Raw genomic sequence first — 14,033 nt, 5'->3', positions numbered from 1 at the left:
TGGGTTTTGTCGATGATGACTTCATGTAGGTGTTGAAGATGTGGATGCTCTATGTTGATGTAGATCTTTTGGAGCAGTCCTTTGGAGTGAGTTGCACTTTCAATAACTACACGGGTTAGTCCCACAAGGAACAAACAAGGATATCCATAGACATAGAGTGATGCACACACACACAAGATGTTGTCTATGAAAGCATTGGGTTACCTTGTCCCTTGTCTTACCAATAAGAGGGTTTGTGACTCCATGAACTAGTGCAAGATGTGGAAGTTGTTTGCACTTATCCTCGCCAAAATGATAAGAGTGAAGTATGTTGGCGGAGTCACCCTCAAGAACTCTCTAGTTCTTCTTCTTCGGGATCCACACCATCTTGATGGGAATCCTTGGAGTTGTAGTCGTACTTGATGAAGTAGAACTTGATGTAGTCTTGGGAGCCCACTTGACCAAGGCCTTAGGAGCTTCTTCAAATGCATCAATATCCTCTTGAAGCTTGTCCTTGCCTTTCTGCTTGTGGTCTTGTAGTGGAAGATCATCTTGTGCTTGTGTCCCTTTGAAAGAAGTAGGATCATACTTTTCTTGTTGAGGAACAAACTTCGTCTTGGGGTATTGATTTTCTTCCCACTCAACTCCATTGGCATTGAACTTTCGTTCAAAACCAACACCTTGGTTCTTCCGGTGCCTTCCTTGCTTGCGTACAATTTCCTCGAATTGCTTACTTCTGACAAGGCTCTTGTAAACACCTTTCTCTATAACTCCCTTCAATAAGCTGTTTTCTTGCTCAAGTGTAACTTGGCTAAGAGAATCATTAGTGGAATCAAGAGAACTACCAGAAGCAACAACATTGGATTTAGCATGATGATTGTTGTTACTACTGGAGGAAGAATCTTTCTTGTTCTTGTTACTAGACTTGACTTGAGGCATGTAAGTAGATAAGAGTAAACGCTTGGCAATGTAAGAAGAACTTTTCTTGCGAAGATCATCATTGATAGCTTTTAAAAACTCATGTTCTTGCTCAAGGTTGAGCTTTTCAAAACATAATTTCTCATGAGTCCTTAAAAGTTCTCGATGATCTCCTAAGATAGTTTCATGAGCTAACTTAAGAGTGTTTAGTTCTTTAGTTAGAAGCTCAATCTTCTCCTTATCATTGTCATTTGTTTTATCTTGATTAGCATGATTAATTGACGTCTCATCATAGTATTCATCACTAGAGTTGTCAACAAGTAAATCATCATCACCTAGCAAGTCATCTTCATCACTATTGAAATCAACATACTCGGGGTGTAATACCTTAGGGCCTTTAGCCATGAAGCATCTTCCAAGTCCTTCATTTGGTGAATCAAATATGTCGTAGGAGTTGGTTGACACAAGTGCTAGACCGGCAACACCTTCATCTTGAGTATGTTCTGAGTCGGAGTGATAGCTTCTCTTGGAGTGATGTTCGGAGTCGGAGCCGGATACCCATTCACCAACATGAGCTTGATGTCTTCGTTTTGTGTAGCTCTTTGATGATTTGTCCTTCCTTTCTGAATCCTTGCTCCCCCGGGATGTTCTTCGTTCATAATGATCATCTCTACTCCTTCTCTCTCTTAGTGGTGTTTCTTCTCTTCTCTTGTAGGGAGCCGTACACTCATTGGAATAGTGTCCGGGTCTTCCACAACTGTAGCAATTACGCTCTCGACTCGAAGATCTTTTGTCATTGTAGGACCTTGACTTGGAACTTCTTTCCTTGCTCCTACTCTTGTAGAATTTGTTGAAATTCTTCGCCATTAGGCTCAATTCTTCATTGAAGGTTTGTTTCTCACTTGATGATGTGGGAGCTTCACATGAGGCTTTGTAAGCACCACTTGATTTGTTGTGGAGCTCTTCCTTATCCTTGAGTGACATCTCGTGAGCAACAATTCTTCCAATGACCTCCGTTGGCTTGAAATTCTTGTAATTGGGCATCATTTGGATCAGCGTGCACACGGTATCATATTTTCCATCCAAGGCTCTTAGGATCTTCTTGATGATGAATTTGTCGGTCATCTCTTCACTTCCTAAGCCGGCAATCTCATTTGTGATGAGAGCAAGCCTAGAGTACATTTCAGCGACGCCTTCACCATCCTTCATCTTGAACTTGTCAAGTTGACTTTGAAGCACATCCAATTTGGATTCCTTGATGGAGTCGGTACCTTCGTGCATGTCAACCAAAGTGTCCCAAATTTCCTTTGCATTCTCAAGACGGCTGATTTTGTTGAATTCTTCGGGGCACAATCCGTTGAAGAGGATATCACAAGCTTGAGCGTTGTATTGCAACATCTTCAACTCTTCCGCGGTAGCTTCACGGTTCGGTTCTCTCCCATCAAAGAATTAACCTTGCAAGCCAATACACACAATAGCCCATACGACAGGGTTATGTCTAAGAATGTGCATTTTCATCTTATGCTTCCAACTAGCAAAATTAGTACCATCAAAGTAAGGACCTCTACGGTGATAATTTCCTTGCTAGACTCCATACTCTCCTAGGTTGTGAAACCAAGGCTATGATTACCAAAAGCTATGGAAATCAAAGCAAATGGAGACCTACGCTCTGATACCACTTGTAGAATTGAAAGTATGTCTAGAGGGGGGGTGATTAGACTACTTGACAAAATAAAAACTTAACCTTTTCCAAATTTTAATTCTTGGCAGGTTTTAGCAACTTAGCACAAGTCAAGCAATCAAGCTACACATGCAATTCTAGAGTATACCAACGGAAAGTAACACAATTGCATATGAAGGTAAAGGGGAGGAGTTTGAGGAGGCAAACGCAATTTGGAGACACGGAGATTTTTGAGCCGTGGTTCCGATAGGTGGTGCTATCGTACATCCACGTTGATGGAGACTTCAACCCACGAAGGGTAACGGTTGTGCGAGTCCATGGAGGGCTCCACCCACGAAGGGTCCATGAAGTAGCAACCTTGTCTATCCCACCATGGTCGTCGGTGATGACCCACAAGTGTAGGGGATCTATCATAGTCCTTTCGATAAGTAAGAGTGTCGAACCCAACAAGGAGCAGAAGGAAATGATAAGCGGTTTTCAGTAAGGTTTTCTCTGCAAGCACTGAAATAGTAGGTGATAGATAGTTTTGTGATAGGATAAATAGTAACGAGCAAAAATAAATAAAGTAAATAAGGTGCAGCAAGGTGGCCCAATCCTTTATGTAGCAAAGGATAAGCCTGGACAAATTCTAATAATAATGAAGGAGCTCCCGAGGACACATTGGGAATTATCGTCGAGCTAGTTTCATCACGTTCATAAGATTCGCGTTCGGTACTTTGATAATTTGATATGTGGGTGGACCGACACTTGGGTACTTCCCTAACTTGGACAAGCATCCCACTTATAATTAACCCCTATTGCAAGCGTCCGCAACTACAAAAAGGAGTATTAAGGTAAACCTAACCACAACATTAAACATATGGGTCCATATCAACCCCTAACGAAGCAACGCATAAACTAGGGTTTAAGCTTCTGTCACTCTAGCAACCCATCATCTACTTATTACTTACCTATGCCTTCCTCTAGGCCCAAATAATGGTGAAGTGTCATGTAGTCGACGTTCACATAACACCACTAGAGGAGAGACAACATACATCTCATCAAAATATCGAACGAATACCAAATTCACATGACTACTAATAGCAAGACTTCACCCATGTCCTCAGGAACTAAAGTAACTACTCACAAAGCATAATCATGTTCATAATCAGAGGTGTAATAATATGCATTAAGGATCTGAACATATGATCTTCCACCAAGTAAACCAATAAGTATCAACTACAAGGAGTAATCAACACTACTAGCAACCCACAGGTACCAATTTGTGGTTTTGGATACAAGATTGGATACAAGAGATAACTAGGGTTTGAGAGGAGATGGTGCTGGTGAATATGGTGATGGAGATTGACCCCCTCCCGATGAGAGGATCGTTGGTGATGATGTTGGTGATGATTTCCCCCTTCCGGAGGGAAGTGTCCCCGGCAGAACAGCTCCGCCAGAGCCCTAGATCGATTCCGCCAAGGTTCCGCCTCGTGGCGGCGGAGTTTCGTCCCGTAAGCTTGCCCACGAATTTTTCTAGGACAAAACCCTTCATATAGCAGAAGATGGTCGCCGGAAGCCCACTAGGGGGCCCAGCAGATAGGGGGCGCACCCTATAGGGGGGGGGGCACCCCCAGTCTCCTGGACAGGGTGTGGGCCCCCTGGCCTATTTCTTTCGCTCATAAATTCTTAATAAATCCAAAAAGTGGTTTCGTGGAGTTTAAGGACTTTTGGAGTTGTGCAAAATAGGTTTCCAAGTTTGCTCCTTTTTCAGCCATAATTCCAGCTGCCGGCATTCCCCCTCTTCATGGTAAACCTTGTAAAATAAGAGAGAATAGCCATAAGTATTGAGATATAATGTGTAATAACAGCCCATAATGCAATAAATATTGATATAAAAGCATGGTGCAAAATGGACGTATCAACTCCCCCAAGCTTAGACCTCGCTTGTCCTTAAGCGGAAACCGAGATCGAGAAATATGTGCACATGTTTAGAGACAGAGGTGTGGATAAAAAATAAAATACGGACATGAGGGCATCATGATCATTCTAATAACAACAACATATATAGATTTTGTCATATGATTTCCTATGGTCAAGTAATAAGCAACTCACAATGTCAAGTATGGTTCATAAACTTCATTGGGAACTAACAAACTATAATCTTAGTCATTGAAGCAATTGCAATTTATCGTAACATCAGAAAGAGCCAATAATAGAGCTTTTCAGCAAGATCACATACTCAACTATCTCGTAGTCCCCCATAATTGTTAACACTCACGCAATAATTGTGGTTATAGAGTTTCAGCTGGACACTGAGAAAGATAGGGGCTTATTGTGTTGCCTCCCAACATATTCACCTTTAGGTGATGTCAACAATAATAGCCTATGCCAACTTACATTCAACTTGATATATGTATCATGACCTTTCAAACACGAGGAGCTTGCCAAAGGATAAAATGAAAAAGTGAAAAGGTGAGGATCACCTTGACTCAAGCATAAAGTAAAAACATAAAGTAAAAGATAGGCCCTCCGCAGAGGGAAGCAGAGGTTGTCATGCGCTTTTAGGGTTGGATACACAAAATCTTAATGCAAAAGAATGTCACTTTGTATTGCCCCTTGTATGTGGACCTTTATTATGCACTCCCTCGCTTTTATTACTTCCACAACAAGTTCGTACAAAGCTTATTTTCTCTGCACTAATAAGTCATGCATATTTAGAGAGCAATTTTTATTGCTTGCACCGATGCCAACTTACTTGAAGGATCTTACTCAATCCATAGGTAGGTATGGTGGACTCTCATGGCAAAACTGGGTTTAAGGAAGTTTGGAAGCACAAGTAGTATCTCTACTTGGTGCAAGGTGTTTTGGCTAGCATGAGGGGGGAAAGGCAAGCTCAACATGTTCAGAAGGTCACTGGCAATATACTCCCTCCGTCCGAAAATAGTTGTCATCAAAATGGACAAAAAGGTATGTATCTAAAACTAAAATACATCTAGATACATCCCCTTTTATTCATTTTAATGACAAGTATTTCCGGACGGAGGGAGTACTTTAACTGAAATGTCGGAAAACATAAACCATTACATTGTCTTCCTTGTCCAACATCAACTCTTTTAGCATGTCATACTTAATGAGTGCTTCACAATCATAAAAGATGTCTAAGATAATATATCTATATGTGAACCCCTCTTTCCTTATCACTTCCTATTAATTGCAACAATGACCAAGGCTACGTTCATCAACTCTCAACAATTTTTATGCCTCATACTTTATATGTGTGAAGTTATCACTATCCAAAAGATCAATATGAACTCTTTTGTTCTATCTACTCTCTCAAGATCATAGAAACATAGCAAAGCCCTTGACTCAACACTAATCTTTATTATAGAAAGCACATGGACTCGCTTACAAAAAGAGATCACAAAGCAAAACTCAAAACTACTTGATGTCAAAACTTCAATCTACTAGATCAAGATACTACTAAAAGGATCGAACTAAATAAAGCGGTAAAGATAGGAGTGTGATGGTGATACGATACCGGGGCACCTCCCCCAAGCTTGGCAGTTGCCAAGGGGAGTGCCCATACCCAAGTAATTATTTCTTCGGAGGTGATGGAGGTGGTGATGATGACGGTGGGTAATCGCACATCGAGCGTAAAAGCTCCTCCAACTTGCGGATAATGCCCTTGAGCCCAGTAGTATGATCCTTCAACAAAATATTCTCCTGTGTGAGATACTTGTTTTGTATGCGGGCTAACTCAATCATCTTGAAAGCTTCAATCTCTGTTGGAGTGAAAAGGTTAGGTAAAGGGTGAGGGACGCCTTCTTCTTTCACCACCGGAGCTTGAACCTCCATGGCCTTCTTGATCCCTTCACCCTTGTTGATATCTTCCGGTTCCTCTCTCTTCAACTCTATCTTCAATAGCCAGGCATCCTTGTCTTCGTTGTTGTAGGAGGGAGAAGTCATGGTGCTCTAATCTGCAATAGGAACAGCTCAAAACGAAAACAGAGGATAATTGCGTGAAACGGTGGTCAAAACCTTTGGGAGTATATATAATGATTTTTTACCGACCAAAATATGTAACATACAAGAAAACGGAGTCCTGGAGGCACACGAGGTGCCCACAAGACAGGGGGCACGGCCTACAGGGGGGCACCCTCCTCTCTCGTGGGAGCCTCGTGTCCCTTTCGGACTACTTCTTTCTTCCTAAAATTCTTAAATAATCCAAAACTAATAAAAATTGCCATTAGAGTTGTTTTAGAGTCGGTATACTTACCATACCACGTACCTATGCCTTTTCGGAGTCTGGAACGTTCTGTAAAGTGTCTCTTATGTACTCCTCTAGGGTTATGGTTTCAATAATATTAGTTTCAACATTGATAGGGTTACGTGAAATATAATGCTTGATTCTTTGACCATTAACCACCCTCGGATTTGTGCCTTCAAAGTTGTTAATTTTTATAGCACCGGAACGATAGACCTCCTCGATAACGTAGGGACCTTCCCATTTTGAGAGAAGTTTTCCTGCAAAAAATCTTAAACGAGAGTTGAATAATAACACATAATCTCCTACGTTAAACTCACGCTTTTGTATCCTCTTATCTTGCCAGCGTTTGACTTTTTCTTTGAAGAGCTTGGCATTCTCATAAGCTTGGGTTCTCCATTCATCAAGTGAGCTAATATCAAACAACCTCTTCTCACCGGCAAGTTTGAAGTCATAATTGAGCTCTTTAATAGCCCAATATGCTTTATGTTCAAGTTCAAGAGGTAAATGACATGCTTTTCCATAAACCATCTTATATGGAGACATACCCATAGGATTTTTGTATGTAGTTCTATAGGCCCATAATGCATCATCAAGTTTTTTGGACCAATTCTTTCTAGATCTATTCACAGTCTTTTGCAAAATTAATTTGAGCTCTCTATTGCTCAACTCTACTTGACCACTAGACTGCGGGTGATAAGGAGATGTAATTCTATGATTGATATCGTACTTAGCAAGCATCTTACAGAAAGCACCATGAATAAAGTGTGAACCACCATCAGTCATAAGATATCTAGGGACTCCAAACCTCGGAAAAATAACTTCTTTAAGCATTTTAATAGAATTTTTATGATCAGCACTACTAGTTGGAATAGCTTATACCCACTTAGTAACATAATCAATAGCAACTAAAATATGTGTATAACCATTGGAGGCAGGAAAAGGTTCCATATAATCAAAGCCCCAAACATCAAACGGTTCAATAACACGAGAATAATTCATAGGCATTTCTTGACGTCTACTGATGTTACCTATTCTTTGGCATTCATCACAAGATACGACAAACTTACGAGCATCTTTGAAAAGAGTAGGCCAATAAAAACCAGATTGTAGTACCTTGTGTGCAGTTCTATCTCCAGCGTGGTGTCCTCCATAGGATTCGGAGTGACATTTGCGTAGGATTTGTTCATGTTCATGCTCAGGCACACAACGTCTAATAATACCATCTACTCCTTCTTTATAAAGGTGTGGATCATCCCAGAAGTAATGTCTTAAATCATAAAATAACTTTTTCTTTTGCTGGTATGTGAAACTAGGCGGTGTATATTTAGCAACAATGTAATTAGCATAGTCAGCATACCAAGGAGCAGTACGAGAAGCATTGATAACCGCTAATTGTTCATCAGGAAAACTATCATTAATAGGCAGTGGGTCATCACGAACATTCTCTAACCTAGACAAGTTGTCTGCAACGGGGTTCTCAGCTCCCTTTCTATCAATAATATGCAAGTCAAATTCTTGGAGAAAGAGAACCCATCTAATGAGTCTAGCCTTAGCATCTTTCTTTTCCATGAGATATTTAATAGCAGCATGATCAGTGTGAATAGTAACTTTGGAATCAACAATATAAGGTCTAAACTTACCACATGCAAACACAACTGCTAAGAACTCCTTTTCAGTAGTAGCATAATTTCTCTGGGCAGAATCAAGAGTCTTACTAGCATAATGGATAACATTTAATTTCTTATCGACTCTTTGCCCTAGAACAACACCTACAGCATAATCACTAGCATCACAGATAATTTCAAAAGGCAAAGTCCAATCAGGTGGCTGAACAATAGGTGTTGTGATCAAATCTTTCTTAAGTGTTTCAAATGCGTCTACACAATCATCATCAAAGACAAAAGGAATATCTTTTTGCAATAAATTAGTCAGAGGCCTAGAGATTTTAGTAAAGTCCTTAATGAACCTCCTATAAAAACCGGCATGACCAAGAAAACTTCTTATACCTTTTATGTCCTTGGGACATGACATCTTTTCAATAGCATCAACTTTGGCTTTATCAACTTCAATACCCCTCTTGGAGATCTTGTGCCCCAATACAATGCCTTCATTAACCATAAAGTGACACTTCTCCCAATTCAGGACGAGACTAGTGTCTTCGCATCTCTGCAAAACTCGATCAAGGTTGCTCAAACAATCATCAAAAGAGGATCCATAGACGGAGAAGTCATCCTTCAAAGATAAAGGGAAGACCTTCCTTTTGACAACATCATTGGGAATACCTGCAAGCTTAAATAATCCACAAACTTCATCCACAAAGATAAGGTGTAAGTCGGGATGCAAAGCTCCGTCTCCTGCAAAAGGATTAGCTACCAGTTTTTCTATCATACCCGAAGGAATCTCAAAGTGAATATTTTCATAAAGTTCAGCAGGTTGAGGAGAATCTCTTTGCTCCTCTGGTTGGGGTGAAGATACCCCAAACAAGCCACTCAAAGGATTAGTTTCCATAGTGACAAGTAACAGAAAATTTCAGCACGCTATATAATTGTTTCCTTACCAAGTTCCACTCACCAAGAGCGCTACGCTCCCCGGCAACGGTGCCAGAAAAGAGTCTTGATGACCCAAAAGTGTAGGGGATCTATCGTAGTCCTTTCGATAAGTAAGAGTGTCAAACCCAACAAGGGCAGAAGGAAATGATAAGCGGTTTTCAGTAAGGTTTTCTCTGCAAGAACTAAAATAGTAGGTGATAGATAGTTTTGTGATAGGATAAATAGTAACGAGCAAAAATAAATAAAGTAAATAAGGTGCAGCAAGGTGGCCCAATCCTTTATGTAGCAAAGGATAAGCCTGGACAAATTATAATAATAATGAAGGAGCTCCCGAGGACACATTGGGAATTGTCGTCGAGCTAGTTTCATCACGTTCATAAGATTCGTGTTTGGTACTTTGATAATTTGATATGTGGGTGGACTGACACTTGGGTACTGCCCTAACTTGGACAAGCATCCCACTTATGATTAACCCCTATTGCAAGCGTCCGCAACTACAAAAAGGAATATTAAGGTAAACCTAACCATAGTATTAAACATATGGGTCCATATCAACCCCTAACGAAGCAACGCATAAACTAGGGTTTAAGCTTCTGTCACTCTAGCAACCCATCATCTACTTATTACTTCCCTATGCCTTCCTATAGGCCCAAATAATGGTGAAGTGTCATGTAGTCGACGTTCACATAACACCACTAGAGGAGAGACAACATACATCTCATCAAAATATCGAACGAATACCAAATTCACATGACTACTAATAGCAAGACTTCACCCATGTCCTCAGGAACTAAAGTAACTACTCACAAAGCATAATCATGTTCATAATCAGAGGTGTAATAATATGCATTAAGGATCTGAACATATGATCTTCCACCAAGTAAACCAATAAGTATCAACTACAAGGAGTAATCAACACTACTAGCAACCCACAGGTACCAATTTGTGGTTTTGGATACAAGATTGGATACAAGAGATGAACTAGGGTTTGAGAGGAGATGGTGCTGGTGAAGATGGTGATGGAGATTGACCCCCCTCCCGATGAGAGGATCATTGGTGATGATGTTGGTGATGATTTCCCCCTTCCGGAGGGAAGTGTCCCCGGCAGAACAGCTCCGCCAGAGCCCTAGATCGATTCCACCAAGGTTCCGCCTCATGGCGGCGGAGTTTCGTCCCGTAAGCTTGCCCACGAATTTTTCCAGGACAAAACCCTTCATATAGCAGAAGATGGTCGCCGAAAGCCCACCAGGGGGCCCAGGAGATAGGGGGGCGTACCCTATAGGGGTGGTGGTGGGCGGGGAGGGGGGGGTGGGGCGCCCCCTGTCTCCTGGACAGGGTGTGGGCCCCCTGGCCTGTTTATTTCGATCATAAATTCTTAATAAATTGAAAAAGTGGTTTCGTGGAGTTTCAGGACTTTTGGAGTTGTGCAGAATAGGTTTCCAACGTTTGCTCCTTATTCAGCCAGAATTCCAGCTGCCAGCATTCCACCTCTTCATGGTAAACCTTGTAAAATAAGAGAGAATAGCCATAAGTATTGAGATATAATGTGTAATAACAGCCCATAATGCAATAAATATTGATATAAAAGCATGATGCAAAATGGACGTATCAGTCGCCCACGAAGGACTTGCCTCACTAGGGGTAGATCTTCACGAAGTAGGCGATCTCCTTGCCCGTACAAACTCCTTGGTTCAACTCCACAATCTTGTCGGAGGCTCCCAAGTGACACCTAGCCAATCTAGGAGACACCACTCTCCAAGAAATAACAAATGGTGTGTTGATGATGAACTCATTGCTCTTGTGCTTCAAATGATAGTCTCCCCAACACTCAACTCTCTCTCACAGGATATGGATTTGGTGGAAAGAAGATTTGAGTGGAAAGCAACTTGGGGAAGGATAGAGATCAAGATTCATATGGTAGGATTGGAATATCTTGACCTCAACACAAGTGTAGATGGTTATCTCTGAGAAAATGTAAGTTGGAAGTGTAGGCATGTTCTGATGGCTCTCTCCACGAATGAAGAGGAGGTGGAGGGGTATATATAGCCTCCACACAAAATCTAACCGTTACACACAACTTACCAATCTCGGTGGGACCGAATTGAGAAACTCGGTCAGACCGATTCAGTAAATCTAGTGACCGTTAGGATTTTTGATGGGACCGACATGCAACTCGGTAGGACCGATATGGTTAGGGTTAGGGCATAACGTAATCTCGGTGAGACCGATTACACAAACTCGGTGAGACCGATTTTGGTAATAAGCTAAATAGAGAGTTGGTCAGGTAAACTCGGTGGGACCGATTCGCTCATCTCGGTTGGACTGAAACGTTATGAAAGGGAAACAGAGAGTTTACATTGCAATCTCGCTGGGACCGATTGCTCATCTCGGTGAGACCGAAACATTACAAAGGGAAACAGAGAGATTACAATCCCATCTTGGTGAGACCGAGATCCCTATCGATGAGACCGATTTGCCTAGGGTTTGTGGTAGTGGCTATGACATCTGAACTCGGTGGCGCCGGATAGAAAGAATCGGTGGGGCCGAGTTTGACTTTTGGTTTAGGTCATATGTGGATATGAGAAAGTAGTTGAGGGCTTTTGAGCATATCACTAAGCATTTTGAGCAAGAACCTCATTAAGCAACACCTCATCCCTCCTTGATAGTATTGGCTTTTCCGATAGTCTCAATGTGATCTTGGCACTAGTAGAAAAGGGGCCAATGGTCCAGGCCGGTCCAGCCCATTAGTCCCGGTTCAATCCGGTTCGTGAGCCCCAGGGGCCGGCCGGGCCACGTGGGCCATTGGACCCGGTTCGTCTGGACCTATTGGTCCCGGTTGGTGGCACGAACCGGGACCAATGGCCCTCGCTCCTGGCCCACCACCATTGGTCTCGGTTGGTGGCCCGAACTGGGACCAAAGGACGACCATTAGTCTCGGTCCATTCCGCCAACCGGGACTAAAGGGTTGGTCCTCGTTGCGGCCAAAGTTTAGTCCCACCTCGCCAACCGGAGGGGAATCAGACCGGTTTATAAGCCCCTCCCTCTCTGCCTTATTGAGCTCCTCTGAAAATGAAAATGGACGCCCTTATATAGGGAATTTAGGCTAAATTCATACGAATTTCTCTTGAAATTTGTTATGAATTTAATTTGAATTTCCTCTATAAGCGCATCTATGCTCATTTCTGAGTAGCTTTTTATATAGTTTTTTTTTCTTTTCTGCTATATTTATTTTTTTCTTTTTATTTCTGAGTTGTAATAAGTCATTAAAAATAAGCATCTATGCTCATTTTTTAGTAAAGTTAATCATAACTATTTTTTCTTCTATTTATTTTTGAATTGTAATAAGTCATTAAAAATAAGCATCTACGCTCATATTTTAGTAAAGTTAATCACAACTACTTTCTTTTCTTTTTATTTTTGAGTTGTAATAAGTCATTACAAATAAGCATCTATGCTCCTTTTTTAGTACAGTTAATCACAACTATTTTTTGCTTCAATTCATTTCTGAGTATCTTTTTATATAGTTTTTTTTTCTTTTCTGCTATATTTATTTTTTTCTTTTTATTTCTGAGTTGTAATAAGTCATTAAAAATAAGCATCTATGCTCCTTTTTAGTACAGTTAATCACAACTATTTTTTGGTTCAATTCATTTATGAGTAGTTTTCTATATAGTTTTTTTTCTTTTCAGCTATATTTATTTTTTTTCTTTTTTTTTCTTTGTTGTAATAAGTCATTAAAAATAAGCACCTATGCTCATTTTTAGTAAAGTTAATCATAACTATTTTTTCATCTTTTTATTTCTGAGTTGTAATAAGTCATTAAAAATAAGCATCTATGCTCATATTTTAGTAAAGTTAATCACACCTACTTTCTTTTCTTTTTATTTCTGAGTTGTAATAAGTCATTAAAAATAAGCATCTATGCTCCTTTTTTAGTACAGTTAATCACAACTATTTTTTGCTTCAATTCATTTATGAGTAGTTTTCTATATAGTTTTTTTTTCTTTTCAGCTATATTTATTTTTTTTCTTTTTATTTCTCAGTTGTAATAAGTCATTAAAAATAAAAAAGAGGTGCAATGCTTGTTTATTTGCTTCAAGCCTTTCGGAATAGTGTCAACTGCACTGCACATAGCTCTGTGCAGTCTACCGTATTCCTCAAGGCTTGAAGCTAACCAACGTGCAGGAGCATTGAGCCTCTTCGTCATCGTCTCTGCACTCAGGGCTTATAAACAGCTGCGAGTGCCTCTCGCTTGGCGAGATGGGACTAAAAAAACAGCTGCAGGAAGAATCAAAATAAAATAAATAAAATAAAAAAAGTGCCACCTAAAGGGCTACCACGGCCTGAATATGACTAGAAACCCAACAATGGGCCAGGATTTAGGCCCGCAATAGGCCCAATAGGCCCACATGCACATATAGTGCGTTTAGGCCCGTAAGCCTGCATTTGAGAGGAGCTCGAGAGGGCAGCGGGACTGGTGCATATAAACCACTCTCGAGTTCCCTCAGCTAGCGAGGTGGGACTAAGGGTATGTTTGGATTGTGCCCCATCTAGCCCTACCAAATTATTGGCATGGCCAACTTGAAGGCAAGACCAAAAAATTGGCAGGTTATGGCTGTTTGGTTTGTAGCCCATAGCACTTGCCAACTTTTTGGCA

This window comes from Triticum aestivum, chromosome 4B, assembly GCF_018294505.1.
Source record: "Triticum aestivum cultivar Chinese Spring chromosome 4B, IWGSC CS RefSeq v2.1, whole genome shotgun sequence".
Taxonomy (NCBI): Eukaryota; Viridiplantae; Streptophyta; class Magnoliopsida; order Poales; family Poaceae; genus Triticum; species Triticum aestivum.
Note: the sequence above shows the minus strand (reverse complement) of the source record.